The sequence below is a fragment of the Neomonachus schauinslandi genome, chromosome 2, assembly GCF_002201575.2.
Source record: "Neomonachus schauinslandi chromosome 2, ASM220157v2, whole genome shotgun sequence".
NCBI lineage: Eukaryota > Metazoa > Chordata > Mammalia > Carnivora > Phocidae > Neomonachus > Neomonachus schauinslandi.
This window is the reverse complement of record NC_058404.1, coordinates 136,381,180-136,402,623: the sequence shown is the minus strand read 5'-3', so window position 1 is coordinate 136,402,623 and position 21,444 is coordinate 136,381,180. Positions and strand designations below refer to the sequence as shown.

At 38.6% G+C, this 21,444-nt stretch overlaps 1 protein-coding gene across 1 annotated transcript in view; it reads left to right on the top strand.

Moving 5' to 3' along the window:
- Positions 1 to 21,444, top strand: part of GPAT3 (glycerol-3-phosphate acyltransferase 3) — a 61,833-nt gene that overhangs the window by 17,452 nt on the left and 22,937 nt on the right. The window lies entirely within an intron of this gene.

Genomic DNA, 21,444 nt, shown 5'->3' with positions numbered 1-21,444 from the left:
AAGTGGTTTAGATGTGATGTCAAGGCACAGGGAATCCCAGGTTTACAGTTTATTATTAAAGATCGTAAAGAGGAAATTCTGAAGCTTGCAAAAAGGATGACTGTAGGAGTCAACGAGACCTGTGAAGGTTGATGACTGAATTTGGAAGAAAACCAAGGGAAGATTCATGTGACAGTTAATTATTAGGAGGAAGAAGCCATCCCTCTTTCTCGCCATATCCATAAAAGATGGAACAAAAAGACTGGCTTACATTCAAGTAAAATGTTATGTGTAAGAAAGAGCTCCTTAGCAAAAAATGATCATAAAACTGGGTCAGGCTACTAGGTAGATTTCACAGAAAAGTTTTACACATAGAATGGACAGTTGAGAATTTGGGGAAAGGCATGGATTATATAACAAAACTCTTTTTAGTTGTTAGCAGTGCCTTGTCATCTTGGTTGTAATAAATTCCGTATACAAATTTTAAGTTTTTCAGTTTTTAATCTGTCCTTCGGTAGTATTTGTCTCTGTAACATTGTTATCTGTTTGTGGGCCACTGGCTCCATAAGCAGAGAAAACAAGAAAGTTCTTCATCAGTTCTTTATTCTGCCAGCAAGTAGCAGCACCCTTCAAGCCCTCTACACCTTTTCTCCCCTCTCTAGGGGGTTTTATAATGGCATTTCCCAATCTTCTCTGTTTTCTTGCTGAAGCTCTTGGGGCAGGATAAGTTTCTGAATGAAGAAGAAGGTAAGGAGCCAAGGTACCAAAGCATGTTTGGTACCCAGAAGGCTGGGGAGATGGGTGGCTGATAGTGGTGGTTCTGTTGAGGATTGGCTCTTGGGGCTCAGGGTAAGGAGACAGCCTGTTGGACTTAGGATCAGACAGAGTCCTTTTCTTGGGTTGGAGTAGGAGGAAGCTACGGTATTACAGAATTAACATGTAACATGACTCTGTGGCCTAGTGATGTCTGCATACCCTGGGGATGTGCAAAACCCTTAGGACCTTCTCTTGGTGTGCCAACCTCAGTAGTCTGAAAGCTCTCCTCTGTACCTCCTTCACTGACTTTTCTAGGTCAGGGGCCTGGTGTTCCTGCTTCTCGTCCTCAGAGTTCTGTTTCCCTCAAAGCTCGGGCTGGCTAGGGAAGGACATTAATTCCCTGGAGTCCTATTTTGTTGTCTGAAGGTTCCTCAGGGAATAAAACCCGTAGAGCCCTTATGTCTCCTGTAACTGCTGGGGACACCTGGTGAACAAAAGGAAAGACTGGGGCGTGGTCTGCTTTTCTGTTAGGGTCGCAGAGCCTTCACCCTGTCTTGCCTCAGTGTTTCTGGAATTGATGGGCCTTGCCTCTGTGCTTCTCTGGTGTTGTGTGCTGGGCAGCCCGCACTTGCGCACTTCACTGGGAAATGGAGTGGACCGGAAAGCCTGAGTGTGGTAAGGTTTTTGTTTAAGTTGGTATCTGTAAGTGTATCATGCAAATATATCACTTCCTCTTCCTGCCTCTGCAATGATGTTAGTACAAATCTACTTAAACAAATGAACATCCTCATTTTCAGTGATTCATATGTTCACAACAGCGAGTAATTTGCCAGTCACTGGCCAATCCATATGACTTCTCCACAACAGATCTCAAGTATGTGAGGCCAGCAGGCATGATGAAATCCCAGCGTGTGTTCAGCCTCTGATGCTCATCTGACGTTGTATACAACGAGCCCGTGCCTAAGATCGCTAGTCGGTAGAGAAGTGTGTGTATTGGGGTACATATTCAAGGAGAGAGAAAGGCAGGCATTCTGTAATCAACAAAAAGAACTAAAGTCCTTTTTTTCTTTTTCTTTTTTTTAAAGATTTTATTTATTTATTCATAAGAGACAGAGAGAGAGAGAGGCAGAGGGAGAAGTAGGCTCCCCGCTGAGCAGGGAGCCCGATGTGGGACTTGATCCCAGGACCCTGGGATCATGACCTGAGCCGAAGGCAGACGCTTAACCATCTGAGCCACCCAGGCGCCCAAGTCCTTTTTTTCTTAAGGGAAGCCATTGCCTTCCATAGGATAAACCACCCCTTGTGTCCTTTAGTATAAGCTTGTTTTAGAAACTTAGAAATGACATTTCATAAGTTCGATATAACTTGGTTTTTTTGGGGTTTTTTTTGGTCTTTGCTTATAAACAATTAAGACAATGCCTGCATCATGTAATGGATGGAGTTGGTAGTTCATGGGCTCAAAGAAAACAAAAAAGGGGAAAATGGAGTTCTGCTGATGTAAAGAATTTTGAATGATTTTAGGAACAGGGGTATTAGGTGGAAGAAATTGTAACCAAAAACAGGAGGGTAAGAGAGCCCAGGAAACATTAGGGGCCCAAGGACAGCTTTAGTTTGGCTGGGGCTAGAATGAGTGAAAATGAGTTGGAGGTAGGAGTTGAGATTGGATAGATATTTAGGTTTAAGTCCTAAAAGGCCCTAAATGCCAGGCTAAGAAATTACTTCCTTAGGTGAGGGGATCTCAAAGTTTTGGGAAGATGAATCTGGTAGTTTTGCAGAAGTGGGATTAGACAGGAAGAGGGAGAGGGAAGTGGAGAAAGGAGAGATGGTAGATGGCAAGCCATTCTGGAAGGTAATGGGACCTTGATTTGCAAATATTGAACCACCCTTGTATTCCAGGCATAAATTCCACTTGATCCTGGTGAATGACATTTTTGAATGTATTGTTGGATTCGGTTTACTACTGTTTTGTTGAGGATTTTAGCATCTCTGTTCATCAGAGATCCTGGCCTGTAGTTCTCTCTTTTTGTGGTGTCTTTATCTGGTTTTGGTATCAGGTTGATGCTGGCCTCATAGAATGAATTCTGTAGTTTTCCTTCCTCTTCTGTGTTTTGGAATAGTTTGAGAAGAATAGGTATTAACTCTTCTTTAAATGTTTGGTAGAATTCACCTATGAAGCTGTCTGGTCCTGGACTTCTGTTTGTTGGGACATTTTTGAATACCAATTCAATTTCATTGTTGGTAATTGGTTTGTTCCAGTTTTCTATTTCTTCCTGTTTCAGTTTTGGTAGTTTATATGTTTCTAGGAATTTATCCATTTCCCCTAGGTTGTTCTATTTGTTGGCATATAATTCTTCATAATATTCTCTTGCAATCTTTTATATTTCTGTGGTGTTGGTTTTATTTTTCCTCTTTCATTTGTGATTTTATTTAAGTCCCCCCCCTTTTTATTGATGAGTCTGGCTAGATGTTTATCAATTTTTTAAAAAGATTTATTTATTTGAGAGAGAGAGAGAGAGAGCAAGCAGGGGGAGAGGCAAAGGGAGAGGGAGAGAAAGAATCTCAAGCAGGCTCCACATCCAGTGCAGAGCTCGACACAGGGCTCAATCTCATGACCTGAGATCATGACTTGAGCTGAAATCAAGAGTTGGATGCTTAACAGACTTAGTCACCCAGGCGCCCCTAGGTGTTTATCAATTTTGTTGATCTTTTCAGAGAACCAGCTTCTGGTTTCATTGATCTGTTCTACTGTTTGGTTTTGTTTTTTAATTTCAATTTCATTTCATTTAAATGAAAATAATCTTTATTATTTCCTTCCTTCTGCTGGTTTTGAGTTTTGTTTGTTCTTTTTCTAACTCCTTTAGGTGTAAGGTTAGGTTGTTTATTTGAGATTTTTCTTGATTCTTTTTTTTTTTTTTTTTTTTTAAAGATTTTTTTTTTTTATTTGACAGAGAGAGACACAGCAAGAGAGGGAACACAAGCAGGGGGAGTGGGAGAGGGAGAAGCAGGCTTCCCGCGGAGCAGGGAGCCCGATGCGGGGCTCGATCCCAGGACCCTGAGATCATGACCTGAGCCGAAGGCAGACGCTTAACGACTGAGCCACCCAGGCGCCCCGATTTTTCTTGATTCTTGAGGCAGGCCTGTGTTGCTATCAACTTCCCTCTTAGAACCACTTTGCTGCATCCCAAGGTGTTGAGCCATTGTGCTTTCATTTTCATTTGTTTCCATGTACTTTTTTTTTTTTTTTAAGATTTTTTTTATTTGACAGAGAGAGAGATAGCGAGAGCAGGAACATAAGCAAGGGGAGTGGGAGAGGGAGAAGCAGGCTCCCCACTGAGCAAGGAGCCCGATGTGGGACTTGATCCCAGGACCCTGGGACCATGACCTGAGTCGAAGGCAGATGCTTAACGACTGAGCCACCCAGGTGCCCCTCCATGGACTTTTTTATTTCTTCTTTTATTTCCTGGTTGACCCATTCATTGTTTAGTAGCATGTATTTAACCACCATGTATTTGTGGTCTTTTCAGATTTTTTCTTGTGGTTGACTTCTAGTTTAGTAGCATTGTGGTCAGAAAGGATGCATCATATGACTTCGATCTTTTTACGTTTGTTGAGGTTTGTTTTGTGGCCAAATATGTGATATATTCTGGAGAATATTCCATGTACACTTGAAAAGAATGTGTATTCTACTGTATTAAGATGGAATGTTCTGAATATATCTGTTAAATCCATCCAGTCCAGTGTGTCATTCAAAGCTATTTTTTCCTTACTGATTTTCTGTTTGGATGATCTGGCCATTGATGTAAGTGGGTTGTTAAAGTCCCCTACTATTTTTGTATAACTATTGATTAGGTGCTTTATGTTTGTTTTTAACTGTTTTATGTATTTGGGTTCTCCCGTGTTGGGTGCATAAATATTCACAATTGTTACATCTTGTTGGATTGTCTGCTTTATTATCGTGTAGTGTCCTTCTTTGTCTCTTGTTACAGTCTTTCTTTTAAATATGAATATTGCTACCTGGGCTTTCTTGTGACATCCATTTGCATGATAAATCTTTCTACAGGTCATGGGGCCTTGCACAAGAGCAGTGGGTTGTGGAGAGATGGAATGACTTGGCAGCCATATAAAGTGTGAGCCTTGGGGAAGAAGTCAGGCTACCGGTGCACATTTGGGAGTTATTTACGGAGGGTGAAAGTTGAAATGGTGGATTTAGTGAACTCACAGAATGAAAGACATTTACAAACACTAGAGAAAAATTCATAGGAAAGGGACAGGAAAAGATAAATGGACAAGACAAGAATCAACCAGGGAAGAAAATAAGAGCAGAAGGAATGGAAACTGAGGGAAGAGAGAATTCTAACTTTATATTTTTTCTCTCCTCATTCCTCTGCTCACCGATACTCTTTTGTGCTATATTTTTCTCCCAAGAATAAGAGATGTCATCTACCAACTCCTTTTCAGAAATAAAAGCTTTGAATGCCTTCTCTGTAAACTGCTTTTCCATGACTTATACACATGAGGTAGGGCGTTATCAGGGACTTCTAAAGCTAACCTAGAAAATAAGTATTTTGGGGTAAGATTTAAAATGCAAGGGTGACACTGGTTATGTGGAAAGTGGTTATAGTCAAGTTTCACTTTGTTTTGTCTTTACAATTTTGAGGACACGCTGAGCCATCAGACTGATGTAATTCTGGGACAGCTAGCAGATGAACACACAGGATACGTGTCTGCAAGTTCTTGCATCAATGTTTTAAATTTGGATTTATACATCTTCAAAAAATATTTTAATTTTTTTGCATAAGTAATACATTCACAGTGTACACAAATCATAGTAATTTAAAAACATGTGCTTTTTTTTTTAAAGATAAGTATAGCTTCCACCCATTGCTTTCTACCTCTACTCCCTGTTAGTTTCTGTGGATTGTTGCAGTGTTTCTTCATGCTATTGCAAACATCTATTATAATATAGATGTTTGTGATTTTTTGACTTACTAATACCAAAGACGACATACAGTAAACACTATTCTGAGCCTTGTGTTTTTCACCTATATCCTGTTGTCCTTTCCATTTATTGCTTAGAAAGTTTCTTCTTTTTTAACAAGAAATTTCATTTGAGTGCAAATGGTTCTTTTTAACTGTGGTTCTAGACCATTTGCTGTTAAAGTATGCTGCAGGGGGTGCCTGGGTGGCTCAGTCGGTTAAGTGTCTGCCTTCGGCTCAGGTCATGATCCCGGGGTCCTGAGATCGAGTCCCACCTCGGGCTCCCTGCTCAGAGGGGAGCTTGCTTCTTCCTCTCCCTCTGCCTGCCACTCCCCGTGCTTGTGCTCTCTCTCTCCCGCTCTCTCTCTGTCAAATAAATAAATAAAATCTTTAAAAAAATATGCTGCAGTATTACATTAACATGTAATTAATTAACATGTAACATCAATCTGTGACACGAATGGATTGTTCTGTCAAAGAGCATTTGTAATTTTGACTGATGTTGCCAAATTGCCCTTCATTAATGGTTTGTACTATTTGTACTTTCACTAGAAGTGTATGCCAAGTGCCTGTTCCCCAGAGCTTCACCAAAGGTATAAATTTGTCCAACTTTTGGATTTGTGCCGATCTGGTGGGTGAGAAGTAGAAACTCAGGATAGTCTTAATTTGCATTTCTGTTATAAAGAATGATTTTGTACATGTTTCATGCTTAAGGGACATTTGTATTTCTTTTTCCTGGGAACTATCTCTCACTTCTTTTGGCTATTTTTTTCTGTTTCTTCTGGATTTCTTTCTTTCTTTTCTTTTCTTTTTTTTAACGATTTTTTAAGAGAGAAAGAGCACAAGTGGGGGTGCGGGAGGGGCGGAGGGAGAGGGAGAAGCAGACTCCCTCCTGAGCAGGGAGCCCGATGCGGGGCTTGATCCCAAGACCCTGAGATCATGACCTGAGCCGAAGGCAGATGCTTAACCAACTAAGCCACCCAGGCACCCCATGTTTCTCCTAGCTTTCTGTTTCACTTTGATTTCTAGGACCTTCTCATATATTAAGGTGATAAACTTTTGTCTGTGAGGAGATAACAAATATTTCTTTCAGTTTGTGATTTGTATTTTTTCTTTGCTTATCATACTTCTTACTATGCAGATATTTTTCACTTCTCTGTAGTCAAATTTATGGATATTTGCTTCTTATAGCGTCTGGATTTTGAGCTTTTTAGTAGAAAGATTTTCCTTCTGCCAAGTTTTAAGGGAATTCTCCAATGTGTTTTTTTAAATATTTAAATCTTTGATTCTTTTATTCTGGTGTATTTGTCCAGATGGCTATCCAGTTGTGGAAAAACCCAGTTAAAAAGTTCATCTCTACGCAACTGATTTGTAGTGCATCCTTAATTTCCTATATTTGTTTGGATCTATTTCTGTACTTTCTATTTTGTTCCATATGTTTACTTATCTTCTTATGTACCATCATGTTGTTTTAATTATTGTTTAATAGCTTAATAGATTTAGTAGATTGTTTTAATATCCAGTAGGGATTATTGTCCTCACTGCTTTTCCTTCACAGAATCTTCCTGTTTATTCTTGTTTGCTTGTTTTTCCATACGATCTTGAGATATAGCTTGTCCATGATCCAGAGGAAATGCAACTATTTATTTTTATTGGACTTGTATGAAATGTATAAATTTTCTGAGGGCAGCTTGTTATTATCTATGTTGAGTAAGACTCTACAAGGACATTATGTCTTTCCATTTGTGTATGTGTTCTTTTATATCCCTTAGGGATGTTTTAAAGTTTTTCTCAGATAAGTTTTGCATATTTCCTCTTAAATTTATATTTCTGGTTGCCGTTGTAACTGGAGTGGCTTCTTTCAGCGTATCTTCTAACTGATTGTTGTTTGTATGTTGAAAAGCTTTCGATTTTATTTTTTTTGTTCATTCATTCATTCCAAATTTTTATTTAAATTCTAGCTAGTTAACGTACAGTGCAATATTAGTTTCAGGTTTAGAATTTAGTGATTCATCATTTACATACAACACCCGGTGCTCATCTCTGTAAGTGTCCTCCTTAATACCCATCACCTAATTAGCCCATCCACCCCACCTCCCCTCTGGTAACCATAAGTTTGTTCTCTGTAGTTAAGAGTCTGTTTCTTGGTTTGCCTCTCATTTTTTCCTCCTATATTCACTTTTGTTTCTTAAATTCCATATATGAATGAAATCATATGGTATTTGTCTTTCTCTGACTTATTTCACTTAGCATAATGCTTTCTAGCTCTCTCCATGTCCTTGCAAATGGCAAGATTTCATTCTTTTTTATGACTGAGTAATATTCCATTGTGTATATATACACATCTTCTTTATCCATTCATCAGTCGATGGACATTTGGTCTCTTTCCATAGTTTGGCTGTTGTTGATAATGCTGCTATAAACATTGGGGTGCATGTACCCATTCAAATCTGTATTTTTATATCCTTTGGGTAAATACTTGGTAGTGCAATTGCTGGATCATAGGGTAGTTCTATTTTTAACTTTTTGAGGGACCTCCATACTGTTTTCCAGAGTAGCTGCACCAGTTTGCATTCCCACCAACAGTGTAAGTTCTCCTTTCTTCGCATCCTTGCCAACATATGTTGTTTCCTGACTTGTTAATTTTAGCCATTCTGACAAGTGTGAGGTGGTATCTCATCAGGGTTTTGATTTGTATTTCCCTGATGATGAGTGATGTTGAGCATCTTTTCATGTGCCTATTGGCCATCTGGATGTCTTCTTTGGAAAAATTCCTATTCATGTCTTCTGCCTATTTCTTTACTGGATTATTTGTATTTTTGGGTGTTGAGTTTGATAAGTTCTTTAGAGATTTTGGATAGTAACCCTTTACCAGAATGTCATTTGCAAATATATTCTCCCATTCCATAGGTTAACTTTTAGGTTTTTTTTTAAGATTTTATTTATTTGACAGAGAGAGAGAGAGAGAGAGAGCACAAGCAGAAGTAGTGGCAGAGGGAGAAGTAGGCTCCCCGCTGAGCAGGGAGTCTGATGTAGGGCTCTGTCCCAGGACCCCGGGACCATGATCCCAGCTGAAGACAGACACCCAATTGACTGAGCCACCCAGGTGCCTCCTACCTTTTAGTTTTGTTGATTGTTTCCTTTGCTGTGCAGAAGCTTTTTATCTTGATGAAGTCCCAATAGTTCATTTTTTGTATTTCTGTGATATTTATTGTTATTTCTCTCTCTCATTTGTGATTTTATTTGGGTCCTTCCTCTTTTCTTTTTGATTAGTCTGTCTAGGGGTTTATCAATTTTATTAATTTTTTCAAGGAACGAGCTCCTGGTTTCATTGATCTGTTCTATTGTTTTTTTTTAGTTTCTATATCATTTATCTCTGCTCTAATCTTTATTATTTCCCTTCTTCCGCTGGCTTTCGGCTTCATTTTTTGTTCTTTTTCTAGCTCTTTTAGTGTAAGGTTAGGTTGTATATTTGAGATTCTTCTTATTTCTTGAAGAAGGCCTGTATTGTTATACTTCCCTCTTAGGACTGCCTTTGCTATATCCTGACGGTTCTGGACTGTCGTGTTTTCATTTTCATTTGCTTCCATGTATTTATTAATTTCTTCTTTAATTTCCTGGTTAACCCATTCATTCTTTAGTAGGATGTTCTTTAACTTCCACAATTTATTTGGTCTTTCCAAGTTTTTTTCTTGTGGTTGACTTCTAGTTTCATAGCGTCGTGTTTAGAGAATATGCATGGCATGATCTCAGTCTTTTTGTACTCATTGAGGCCTGATTTTTGACCCAGGATGTGATCTGTTCTGGATAAGGTGCCATGTGCACTTGAAAAGAATGTGTACTCTGCCGCTTTAGGGTGGAATGTTCTGAATATATCTGTTAGGTCCATCTGGCCAGTGTGTCATTCAAGGCCAGAAGGTTTTTGATTTTAGGAAGGTAAAAGGATATAAAAGTAAGAATTCTCATACCATAGATTTCTTTTTTCTTTCTTTCTTTTTTTCCAGGTAAGTAATTATTTTAGCTTCAAATAGTGATGGTTTAATGACTTCTTACTCAACTTAGTTTGTATTTTCTTTCTTTTCCAGCTTATACTTCATTTCTTTCCCTTGTTTAGTTGTGTTGGCTGCTGCTCCGGTCCAGTGCCGGATGCCAGTGGAGCTGGCTGCCATTCTGGCTGGGGACAGGCTGTGGGCCCTTCAGTGTCTTCCCAGTATGCCCCGTATGCCTTTGATTTAGCTCTCCAGCTTATGTTACGTACTTGTTGATTCTTGTTCTTTTAAATCAAGAATGAAAGTAGACTATTTTGTGCTTCCTTCAGCATCTTTGGTGATGAATATATTTTTCCTCCCTTAGGTGTATGAGGGCGAATTTCATTAGTAGCTTCACAGTTGAGTCACCTTCGCATTTATGCACTAAACGCTGGCTGGTCATAATGTGGTGCTGGAAAGTCTGTGCCAAAAGTGAGGGTAGGCTTTTTGCGATTGGTCCTTGAGGTGAGGGTATTAGCTACCTACTTACTTCCTTCTTCCCTTCCTCCCTTCCTTCTTAGATTTCAAGGTTTGATAGAATTTCTAGTAAAATAGTATGGGCCTGGTGCTTATGGGGGGGGGGTAAAGTTTTTTTTAACGCCCCACACATTATTTCATTTGTACAAATAAGTCTCTTTAGAGCATTCATCTCTTGGTGTTAGTACTAGCAAAGGTTTTTTAAGTAGAAAGCTACCCATTTTGCCATATTTGTATTAAAGTCATTCGTGTAGAACTTTGTGCAAAGTTGTTTCTTATGATTTTTATAATTTTCTGTTTATGTTATTTCTCCCTTGTAAATTCTTATTTTGTATTACATGGGGGCTTTCTCCTCTGCCCCTATTTTGCATTTATTAGTTGGATTAATTGGTGGGGTATATCAGTGCTTAAAGCAAACTTTATTTTTTTCATGTAAAAAAATGAAATAAAATAAAAAGTTGAATGTCATTCTTAAATGTGCCAACTGGGGAAACATTGCCAGGGGGAGCATAAGTAGTTTCATAACTAATGCTTTTTTTTAAACGAGGCAATCATGATCGAGTACCTCTTAGGAAACCAAAGGAGATGCTAAGCCAGCATTTATTCTGAGCACATTTCACATATATGACAGGTCATAATAGTTGTGCTGATTTTGCCCCCTTTTCTTTTTATGGGCCTATCATATGGCCTATGATAATCTGGTTTTTCTAAAGCAGTTTTGCTGCTACAGGGACACATGTGAAACTTCTATGTAGTGAGGTTTTTTTTCATTTTGCTTGTATTCACATTTTTAAAATTTTCTCTTCAATCTTCCACTTTCAAAATTAAAGAAACTTCAGATCTTAAAACAACAACCAAAAGATAACCTAGCCAACAGCAACTCCCTAAGGAGTATATTGCTGATTCGATCATCAAATAGATAATATATTATCAATAGTAGGTGAAATTAAGCAGAAAGATGTTAATGTGTGTCCCTGAACTCCCAGTGTTCTAATACTTATTGGTCATAACTTGGTTCTCTTATCTTAAGTATTTCTCCTTTTTTTAATTAAAAAAATTTTAAATTTTAAGAGTTTATTTACTTATTTGAGAGACAGAGAGATAGCGAGAGAGAGAGAGAGAGAGAGAGCACGAGCAGAGAGGAGAGGGAGAAGCAGGCTCCCTGTGAGCAGGGAACTGGACACGGGGCTTGATCCCAGGACCCTGAGATCATGATCTGAGCCGAAGGCAGATGCTTAACTGACTGAGCCACCCAGGCACCCCAAGTATTTCTCCTTCTAAATCAATTTAATTTACAAGCTGAATGATTTATCACAGATCTGTTGCTTGTAACAACAAAATGACAATATGATTCAGAAATGAGGGCAAATGCAAATTTTGTGGGTGCTTGAAGCTTATACAATTTGGAGATTCTCTTTAGGTAAAAGAATATACAGAATTAGGTGTGGGACCTTGGAAGGAGCCATGCAGGTGAGGAGACCAAAGATAAACCTTATTGGCTTCATGGTCAATCTATCTTTGGCTCAGCGACCTTGAACTCAAACCTAGAGTCATGGGTGAGGGTATAACAGGCTGTTGGGACCAAAAGAGATAGAAGCTGTTTCCTAAAAACCTTCGCAACATCAAGGGTGATTATCCTTTCTAATCCTTGACTGACCTGCAAGATGCAGGGGGCAGCTGATTGTGCCTCGGGGAGGACTTGAAGAGCAAGGATACTGGCAGGAACTTGTGTGTTGAAGTCACAAGAGTCGTAAGTTGGATAGAAGAGCTTCCTCGGACAGCTTGGACCTGGGTGAACTTTAGAACTGGGGAAGGAGCATCAAGTGGGCTGCTGCCCAGGCTGGTTTTTGTTGGGCTTATCATGGGAAGGCACAGAGACCTAATGAGATGTGTTCCAGGCTCTAAAAGATTCCTGCCCTAGTTTAAAAAAAAAAAAAAAAAAGTGATGTGGGTTACAATTATCTGGGAAAGATGAGGAAGTGTAAGTCAGTTAATGACAAGTGCATATGCAGATTAATGATAGATGGGGGCCACATAAAGGTTTTCCTACATCCAAGTTCCATTCCTTCCCTCAAAGGCAGGAGAGACACTAGTAAGAACTGTTACTCAGGGCTTTCTCTTTAGCAAGGTGAACTGGGGATGGACGTGGAGTCGATGGGAAAAGTCTTACATATTTGGGGCTTGTCAAAAGGTAGGTGTTGGACAGAGTGATGTGGAATTTGAAGCTTTAGGATGTGAGGAAGCAATTAGTTTTGGAGTCACAGTGTTGGTTTCAAATCCTGGTTCTCTTCCTTATTGTCTTTGTGGCCCTGGGCAAGTTACTCAACCCTACTGAACCTTAGTTTCCTCATCTGTAAAATGGGGGTAACAGACAAAACCTCATAGGATTCTGGGGATTATGTCAGTGTAGGTGTCAAGGGTTTAACACAGTCTGGCATCAGAAAACATTCAATAAACGTAAGTTGTCTTCTAGTTTAGAATAGGAAATGTAAAAATATTTATGGGAAAACAAGGTATGATTTCCTAGAACCTCTAATTGGGATTATAGCTACAAATTGTGGCAACTCTTAAATGTAACATTTTTCTGATTTTTAAAAAATGGAGGCACAATTAACATATATTAAAATGCACAAATATCAAGTCTTCAGCTAGATGTATTTTTGGGTATTTATAGACCTGTTGAAGAATCTGTTACAGTCCCTCTGAAGAACACAGCCCAGATCTCAAAAGCTCTCTCAAGCCCCTGCCATATGTAGTGCTCCATCCCTGGGACCCTGCTGGAACCTCTTGTGATTTCTGTCATCCGTTAGTCTTTCCTGTTTTTGAAATTCACATAAATGGAATCATACGATATATGTTCTTTGTACCTATTTTTTCACAAAGTAGCATATTTATGAGATTTCTCCATGTTGTTGCACGACTCAGTGAATTTTAATTGCTGTGGAATTCATTTATTCAAATACATCATTTGTTGGGCACCTGGGTGGCTCAGTTGGTTAAGCGACTGCCTTCGGCTCAGGTCATGATCCTGGAGTCCCTGGATCGAGTCCTGCATCAGGCTCCCTGCTCGGCGGGGAGTCTGCTTCTCCCTCTGACCCTCCCCCATCTCATGCTCTCTCTCTCTATCTCATCCTCTCTCTCAAATAAATAAATAAAATCTTAAAAAAAAAATACATCATTTGTTTATTCGTTGTCATGTTGATCGACATTTGGGTTGTTTGCAGTTTTTAGCCATGAGGAGTAAAGCCGCTATGATCACTGTTGTGAGCCTCTTTGCTTGTTTTGCTAGAGGACATACCTCAAGGGGAATTGAAAGTCATAGGGTAAGCAAGTGTATGCTTAACTGTAGAAGAAACTGCTAACTGGTAATCCAAAATGGATTGTACACCCAGAGCAATGTGTGAGTTCTGTCCACTTGCTGCCTAGCTTCTTCAACACTTGGCATTTGGGGCCTTTTTAATGATAGGCATTTTGGTGGGTACATAGTAGTATCTCATTTCGGTTTTAAAAAAATAGCACTTTAAGTGCTTTTCTCTCACTATGTAATATAATACATACACTTTATCGAAAAAGGAGACATTGTAGATGTATAAATAAGAACATTAAAAATCACCCATATGAAATCTTGTTACGCAGAAAAAACCTAATATTTTTTCTTTCCTTTTTTTTTTTTTTTAAGATTTTATTTATTTGACAGAGAGAGACACAGCAAGAGAGGGAACACAAGCAGGGGGAGTGGGAGAGGGAGAAGCAGGCTTCCCACTGAGCAAGGAGCCCGATGTGGGGCTCGATCCCAGGATCCTGGGATCATGACCTGAGCTGAAGGCAGACGCTTAGACCTTAATGACTGAGCCATCCAGGCGCCCCCCTAATATTTTTCTTTCTGAGTGTCATTAGGTTAGAAGTGTTTTTGAACTTATGTGTGTAACTACAAGGAAAAAGCATTGTGGTTATCTCCTTGAAACTACCCTGTGCTTCAGAACTAATTGTATTTCCTTATAGTTTTGTTTTTTATCCATTCATGTATATTTTTAAAAATGTAGTTGACATTCTTGTTCTTGATCTGGGATTGGGCCCTGACATCTGTGTTTTTTTTATAGGTTCCAAAGATATTTCTGACGCACAGCCGTGCTTGAGAGCTGTTGAGTTCAGCTCCTTTTCCCTCCTTTATATTTCGTGCCTGGCTCTCTCTCTACAGTGGCTGACTGACTGATTAAATGAATGAATGCTTTTGATTTAGATGAGGAAATTGATTTCCAGCTAAATGGACTTCTCAAATGAGTTTCAGAAATAGATTTTTTTAAAATATAGCATTCATTCACAGATCTGTACCTCTGAAACAAATAATGCAATATATGTTAAGAAAAAAAAAAAAAGAAGAAGATAGCAGGAGGGGAAGAATGAAGGGGGGGAAATTGGAGGGGGAGACGAACCATGAGAGACTATGGACTCTGAGAAACAAACTGAGGGTTCTAGAGGGGAGGGGGGCGGGGAGATGGGTTAGCCTGGTGATGGGTATTAAAGAGGGCACGTTCTGCATGGAGCACTGGGTGTTATGCACAAACAATGAATCATGGAACACTACATCAAAAACTAATGATGTAATGTATGGTGATTAACATAACAATAAAATAAAAAATAAAAATATAGCATTCATTTTTAAGAAGTAAAGAGAATAGTACAATTAATCTCCTATACCCATCACCCAAATTCAACAAGAATTTACATCATCTATCCTTTTTTTCAGTTTTTCCTTTGTGCCAGTATTTTTTAATTAAAATTTTAATTACAGGGGCGCCTGGGTGGCTCAGTCCGTAAGCGTCTGCCTTCGGCTCAGGTCATCCTGGGATCGAGCCCCACATCGGGCTCCCTGCTCAGCGGGAAGCCTGCTTCTCTCTCTCCCACTCCCCCTGCTTGTGTTCCTTCTCTGGCTGTGTCTCTCTCTGTCAAATAAATAAATAAAATCTTTAAAAAAAATTTTTTAAATTACAGACGCAGTATGTGAGCAATATAGAAAATTAGAGAATACAGATAAGCGATCAGAAACACCATATTCTCACCTTAATGTGTATCCTTTTATGGAAGCATTTTAAAACTAATCCTAGATAATATGCCATTTTACCTTCAAGTACTTCAGTGTATACATCTCAAAAAACTGACTTTTGTTTTAAATATAACCCTGACACCATTGTTACACTTAACTAAGTTAATAACAATAAACTGGATTTTTAAAAAAGTACTTAGGAAGGAGAGCAGTGGTAATCAGGAACACAAAGGATTCACTGCGAAATAAGCACAGTCAAATTGCCTAATTTACATGCCAGAAATTATGCTTGACTAATGGCCCAAGGACTTTTTTGCACATGTTGTATTTAGAGCTTAGCCTTGCAGCATTACAGCTAAATTTTTGTGAACAAAGGTGACAAAAAGAGGGCTGGAAAGCTGTGCAGTTAGGTGGCTATGTAGTTGATGGACTGACAGATGTATTAATCTGTGTGATGATTGATGGGCAAGAACAAGGACAGGGACTGCTGGTCTGGGGGATCCGTCCTAGGCCCTTAGTTGTGTGAATAGTGTAAAGACCTTTCCGTCTCTAACTACATCCAAGTGATTGCTTGAATGTGGGTCTGTTCCTCTGGAGCTTGACACTGAATATTTCTGTTCTTAAAGCCAGCAGCATTGGTCCACCCCCCCGCCCCCCAGCCCCATGCAGTTAATCTTTACAACTACTTTACCTTGGTCTCTTCTTCAATCACATTGGTGGGTCAGGAAGGGTTTTGGGGCATGGTCAGAATGTAGGCCTGGCTCTCTTGCCATGGACCAGAGCCCCTCGGAGGGGCTCCTCACACCAGGAAAAGGCCTTCACTACCAGTGGTTGGTTCCCCCACAGATAAACTCCTCTCTGCCCACTTGCTTAGGGGGGTATGAGCTTTTTTTTTTATAATGGAAGAAGTATTTATTTAATCCTATAGTGGATAAATCACTGAAACGGGACTTACAGATACTGCCTCCTTTGATTATTTTTTTTTTAATTGTGGTAAGAACACTGAACATGAGATTTATCCTTTTAACAAATTTTTAAGTGCTTAATACAATATTGTTAAGTATAGGCAATACTGTACAGCAGATCGCAAGTAAAATTTTTTAAAAATTGAAACTTAACAGACACAGGCAAGAATGTAAAATTATAAAGGTACAACTTAAGGATTTTCCCGAAGTGAACTTACTCATGTGCCTCTCATTTTGATCAAGAAATAGAACATAACCAGTACCCCTGAAAGTTCCCAAATACCCCCTCTAAGTCACTACAGGACAAGGAAGTGTATTTTTATTAATTCCAAACCAGATTTAATTAAAAAATTTCTGGTAGAAACAGTGCTAAAGGAGATTTATATTTCATGTACTGGTACTATATGATCACCTATATTTTTGGGTTAGTTGGGCTTAATTCAATCAAAGTTTCCAGGAGAGAGTGTGTTTTGAACTCCGAGCTTCTGACTTTTGGAATATAGCCCATGGGCAGGTTAAGGATCAGCTCCTCTATGTGAAGCCTATTGTATACACTTTTGGTCTGTAGTGGACCCTAATTTTCCCTAACTGCTGACGTAGAAAGCATGCTTTACACCTGGAGGATGGCAAAACTACTGTGATTTATAAATGGGCAGTCATTCCAAGAGTTCACTCAGCTAATTTAGAGTTAATTATATTTGAGATGGTTTTAACTTCAGCCTCTATTTCTTTTAACAGGCTTTTCATATAAACTGGTATTATTTATGTACCATGACTTGCTAAAGGCATAGGGCACAGGGCAGCTTGTGTAATTAATCTCTCATATGAGAAAGAGATAGTTTTTCTCATTTTATTTTCATCCAAGTATGGACCCTGTCGGGTTCACCAGAGCATTCGGTATAAGGACAAAGTTCAGATGTTTATGGCTTTGCTGTTTTGAACCCGACTTATGAAACAAAAGGAAATGTTGCCTAGAGTCAGGGTTTTATCAATTTAAGAACTGTGGATCGCTCTGAAGGGTCAGGACTAATTTGTTAGTGATAAAACTAGGTTTCCTTAATGACAGTAAAGACTGATATCAAAACAGTGTCTGTGCCAGTTAAATCTGATCTGTATTTATATCTATATTTTGAAGACTTTTAGTCTACTTACGAACATTTCTTGATGCCAAAAGAAATATTTCCTCTTTTTCTTTCTAACCTGTACTTTGATGCCTGATACATAGTGACTGTCCCCTATATGTTGACGGAATTAAATATTTTTTTCCTCTCAGAAGGTATACTTAGGGTAAGTTGAATCAGTAATTCTGACCCTCAATAGTCAATATAATTAGGGAAGGAAGTAATATTATGTATTCAGTAGTGCTTCTTTTGACATCGAATTTTAAAATAATAGCCATTTTCAGATTTTGTGTGCCTTATGAAAGAGCTTCTAAGCTGGTACCAGCTCTCTGACAATACAGATTTTCCTTTTAGGAACAGTTGTCAGTTCCATGTAACTTTTTTTGCTGTTGTTAGAGCACATGTGTAGCCACTACTTAGTTTAATAAATAAAACTTTATAAAAACAATTAAAATCTTCCGTGTATTGCTCCCTGATTCCATTACCCTGTCAACCCCTGAAATTATTACTCTGATTTTCATGTTTATTATTTTTGTGCATATTTTCATACTCCCCCTATACTTGTATGTATCCTTAAACAACACATAATATTTATTGTTTTGCATTATTCAGGCTCTATAAAAACATCACCTTCCACTTATCAATCATCCTGAGTTGTTTGTTCATGCTGATGTTTGCAAATTACCTAAGTTGGTAAATGTTCCAGTTAATTTCTTTTTTTTTTTTTTTTTTTTTTTTTAAAAGATTTTATTTATTTGTTTGAGAGAGAGAGAATGAGAGAGAGCAAGCACATGAGAGGGGGGAGGGTCAGAGGGAGAAGCAGACTCCCTGCCGAGCAGGGAGCCCGATGCGGGACTCGATCCCGGGACTCCAGGATCATGACCTGAGCCGAAGGCAGTCGCTTAACCAACTGAGCCACCCAGGCGCCCCTCCAGTTAATTTCTTTTAGCTCTTGCGTAGTATGCAGTGTATGTGTCCATCTCTTTTTTTTATATGAGCTTCCTTTTGTTTTTTTATTTATTTTTATTGAGGTATGATTACAACATATTAGTTTTAAGTGTACAACATAATGATTTGATATTTGTATATATTGCTATACACCCATTTATCTAGTGTACCTTTAGATTGCTATTGCAAACAATGTCTACTTTTGCACAATTATATAAGAATTCTAGAGTATAACAGAAAAGCTTTTTTTAAGGTAGAATGGAGAAAAATACCATTTTAAAAGACAAATAGTGAGGTGCCTGGGTGGCTCACTGGGTCAGGCATCTGGCTTCTGCTCAGGTCATGATCTCAGGGTCCTGGGATCTCTCTGCTCAGTGGGGAGCTGCTTCTTCCTCTCTCTACGCCCTTCCCTGCCCTGCTCCTGTGCTCTCTGTCTCTCAAATGAGTAAATAAAATCTTATTAAGGAGGGCACGTATTGCATGGAGCACTGGGTGTTATATGCAAACAATGAATCATGGAACACTACATCAAAAACTAATGATGTACTGTATGGTGACTAACATAACATAATAAGAAAAAATCTTAAAAAAAAAAGACACATAGTACCAATTTATTCAGGCAAGAATCATCAAAGCTGCTAATACCACTGGGTGAAAATTTGAGGAGCAGGTTATTTCCGTAGTCTCAAAGTATCTCTCCTTTATAGATACTTATAGGTAATAATTCTCCACTTACTAATCAAAAAGAGAAAAATAGTAACTTTACAGGGGAGAAACCTAGCTAATAACTAATGACCTCAAACCAAGTGATCAAAGTTAAACGTCATCAATCATGGGACAAACAGATCACATGTTCCCAATGTGATGTACTGAGAAGGATACATCATTTATATAGTACTCCTGCCCAAAGTGTACAACCTGCATCTCATCATGAGGAGACATCAGATTAACCCAAAGTAAGAGACATTTTACAAAATAAATGGTTTGTACTCTTAAAAAATGGCAATGTCTTTTTTCCCTTATTTACTTATTATTTAAATTCAGTTAATTAACACATAACATATTATTGGTTTAAAATGTCAGTGTCTTAAAAAAACAAAGAAAAGCTGAGGAACTTTTTCATATAATTAGGAGACTACGGAGGTGACATATAAGTATAATGTAAGATCCTTGGTTGAACCCTGGGCTGGAAAAAAATGATACGAAGGATATTATTGGGACCATTGTCAAAATTTGAATAAGGTCTGTACAATCGATGCTAGTTTTGCAGTAATGTCCACTTTCCTGATTTTGACAATTTCATTGTGATTAAATAAGTAAAACCTCGTGTCTTAAGGAAATAAGTGCTGAAATATTTAGGGGCAAAGGGCACGATCTGTGATTTATTCTCAAGTGGTTCAGAAAAAAGTATCATTTTATACGTCCAGGGATAGAACAATAAAGCAAATGTGACAAAGTGTTGGCAATTCATGAATCTGGGTAAAGTGAACTCTCGTTGCAACTTTTCTTATATTTGAAATTATTGAACAAAAATCTTCCTGAGCTATACCTAGAAGTAGAATTGCTGGGTCTCTGGCTATGAATATCTTTACATTTACTAGATGGTCCCAAATTGTTTTCCAGTATGGTTATACTAATTACGTTACAATTGGCCAAATTTTCACCAACACTTGATATGACTCAATTTAAAATTTGTATCAGTCTTTATGGGTATGAAATAGTACCTCATTTTTTTTTTTTTTAAAGATTTTATTTATTTGACAGAGAGACAGCGGGAGAGGGAACATAAGCAGGGGGAGTGGGAGAGGGAAAAGCAGGCTTCCCGCTGAGAGGGAGCCCCATGTGGGGCTGGATCCCAGGACCCTGGGATCATGACCTGAGCCAAAGGCAGACGCTTAATGACTGAGCCACCGGGGCGCCCCCCTCATTGTTGTTTTTGTTTGTGTTTCTCTGCTGATAGTGAAGTTGAACATCTTTTAAAATGTGTAGTCATTAAGGGGGGGCTTAACTCTTTTTATGAATTGTTTGCCATATATATTTTTTTTTACTTTTTTTTTATATGTCTTAATATATTCTGGAAATTAATCCTTCGTCAATTAAAGGCATTGAAGTTACCCACATACCTTTGAAAGAGGCTTAACAAAAATATAAAATTGAGTTCTATTTTATTTGAGTTACACAGAAGTAAGTAGGTCAGGGGGCAGAGAGAATATTGCACATCAAGTGGGCAGGGGCTGGGGGCTGGCCCCTGTTTACAGATCTCTTCTGTCCTGGCTCAGTTAAATAATGAGGCAACTTGAACTTGCATTCTTATCTCTCACCCCTCTGAAAAAGGTTATTTTTAGAAGGGCTGTCCACTGTCTCCAGTGTGTTTCATTCTGAGATTTGCCGAATAATTTGTTCTTCCCTCCCCTTCTAGACTTAAAAAACCATAAAACCCTATATATTGCTAAATAATGAAACTCTTGCGCTGCTGAATATTGGCCAGTAATTGGATTGAGTAACCTGCTCTGAGGTATTGCAGCTGTCCACAGAGCAAGAGGGTAATTCAGTAGCGACACTGTCTTGGTTCATCCTCTAATAGGAATCAAATCCTTTTCAGAGACAGTGAGGAAAGGTTAAACCATTTAGACTTGATGACAGAAAAAGATAATCTAATCATTCAAGAGCTTATTTTATTGCTCTAATTCTTAAGGTGATAAGGTATTAGATTTTCATGTTGGTAACAACAAACAAAAGCTACCCCCAAAACCCAAAAGTAAAATCATGAAACTTGAGCCCTGTAAATAAACTAAAAATTTTCCCACCTCCTATTTTATAAAGGAGGACACCAAGTTAGGTGACTTATTTCTTACACATAGTCTTAGAGCTGGTGGCTGTCCTAAACAGAACTTGACTTTGGACTCCAGGTCCTCTTTACTTTCTACTCCAGGGCATTATGCCGCTATTCCTTCTAAAAAAAAAAAAAAAAAAAAAATGATGTATTATTACCTCTCCTTCTATGGATGCACATACATGTTCTCCAGGGGATAGGTAATACAGCACTCTCTACTCTCATTGATTTCCTAGTAAACTGGAAAGTGAGAAAATCAAAGGGGATCTTCTTTCAGGGAATTTAATATCTTAATCTCCATCTCAAAAGGAAAGAC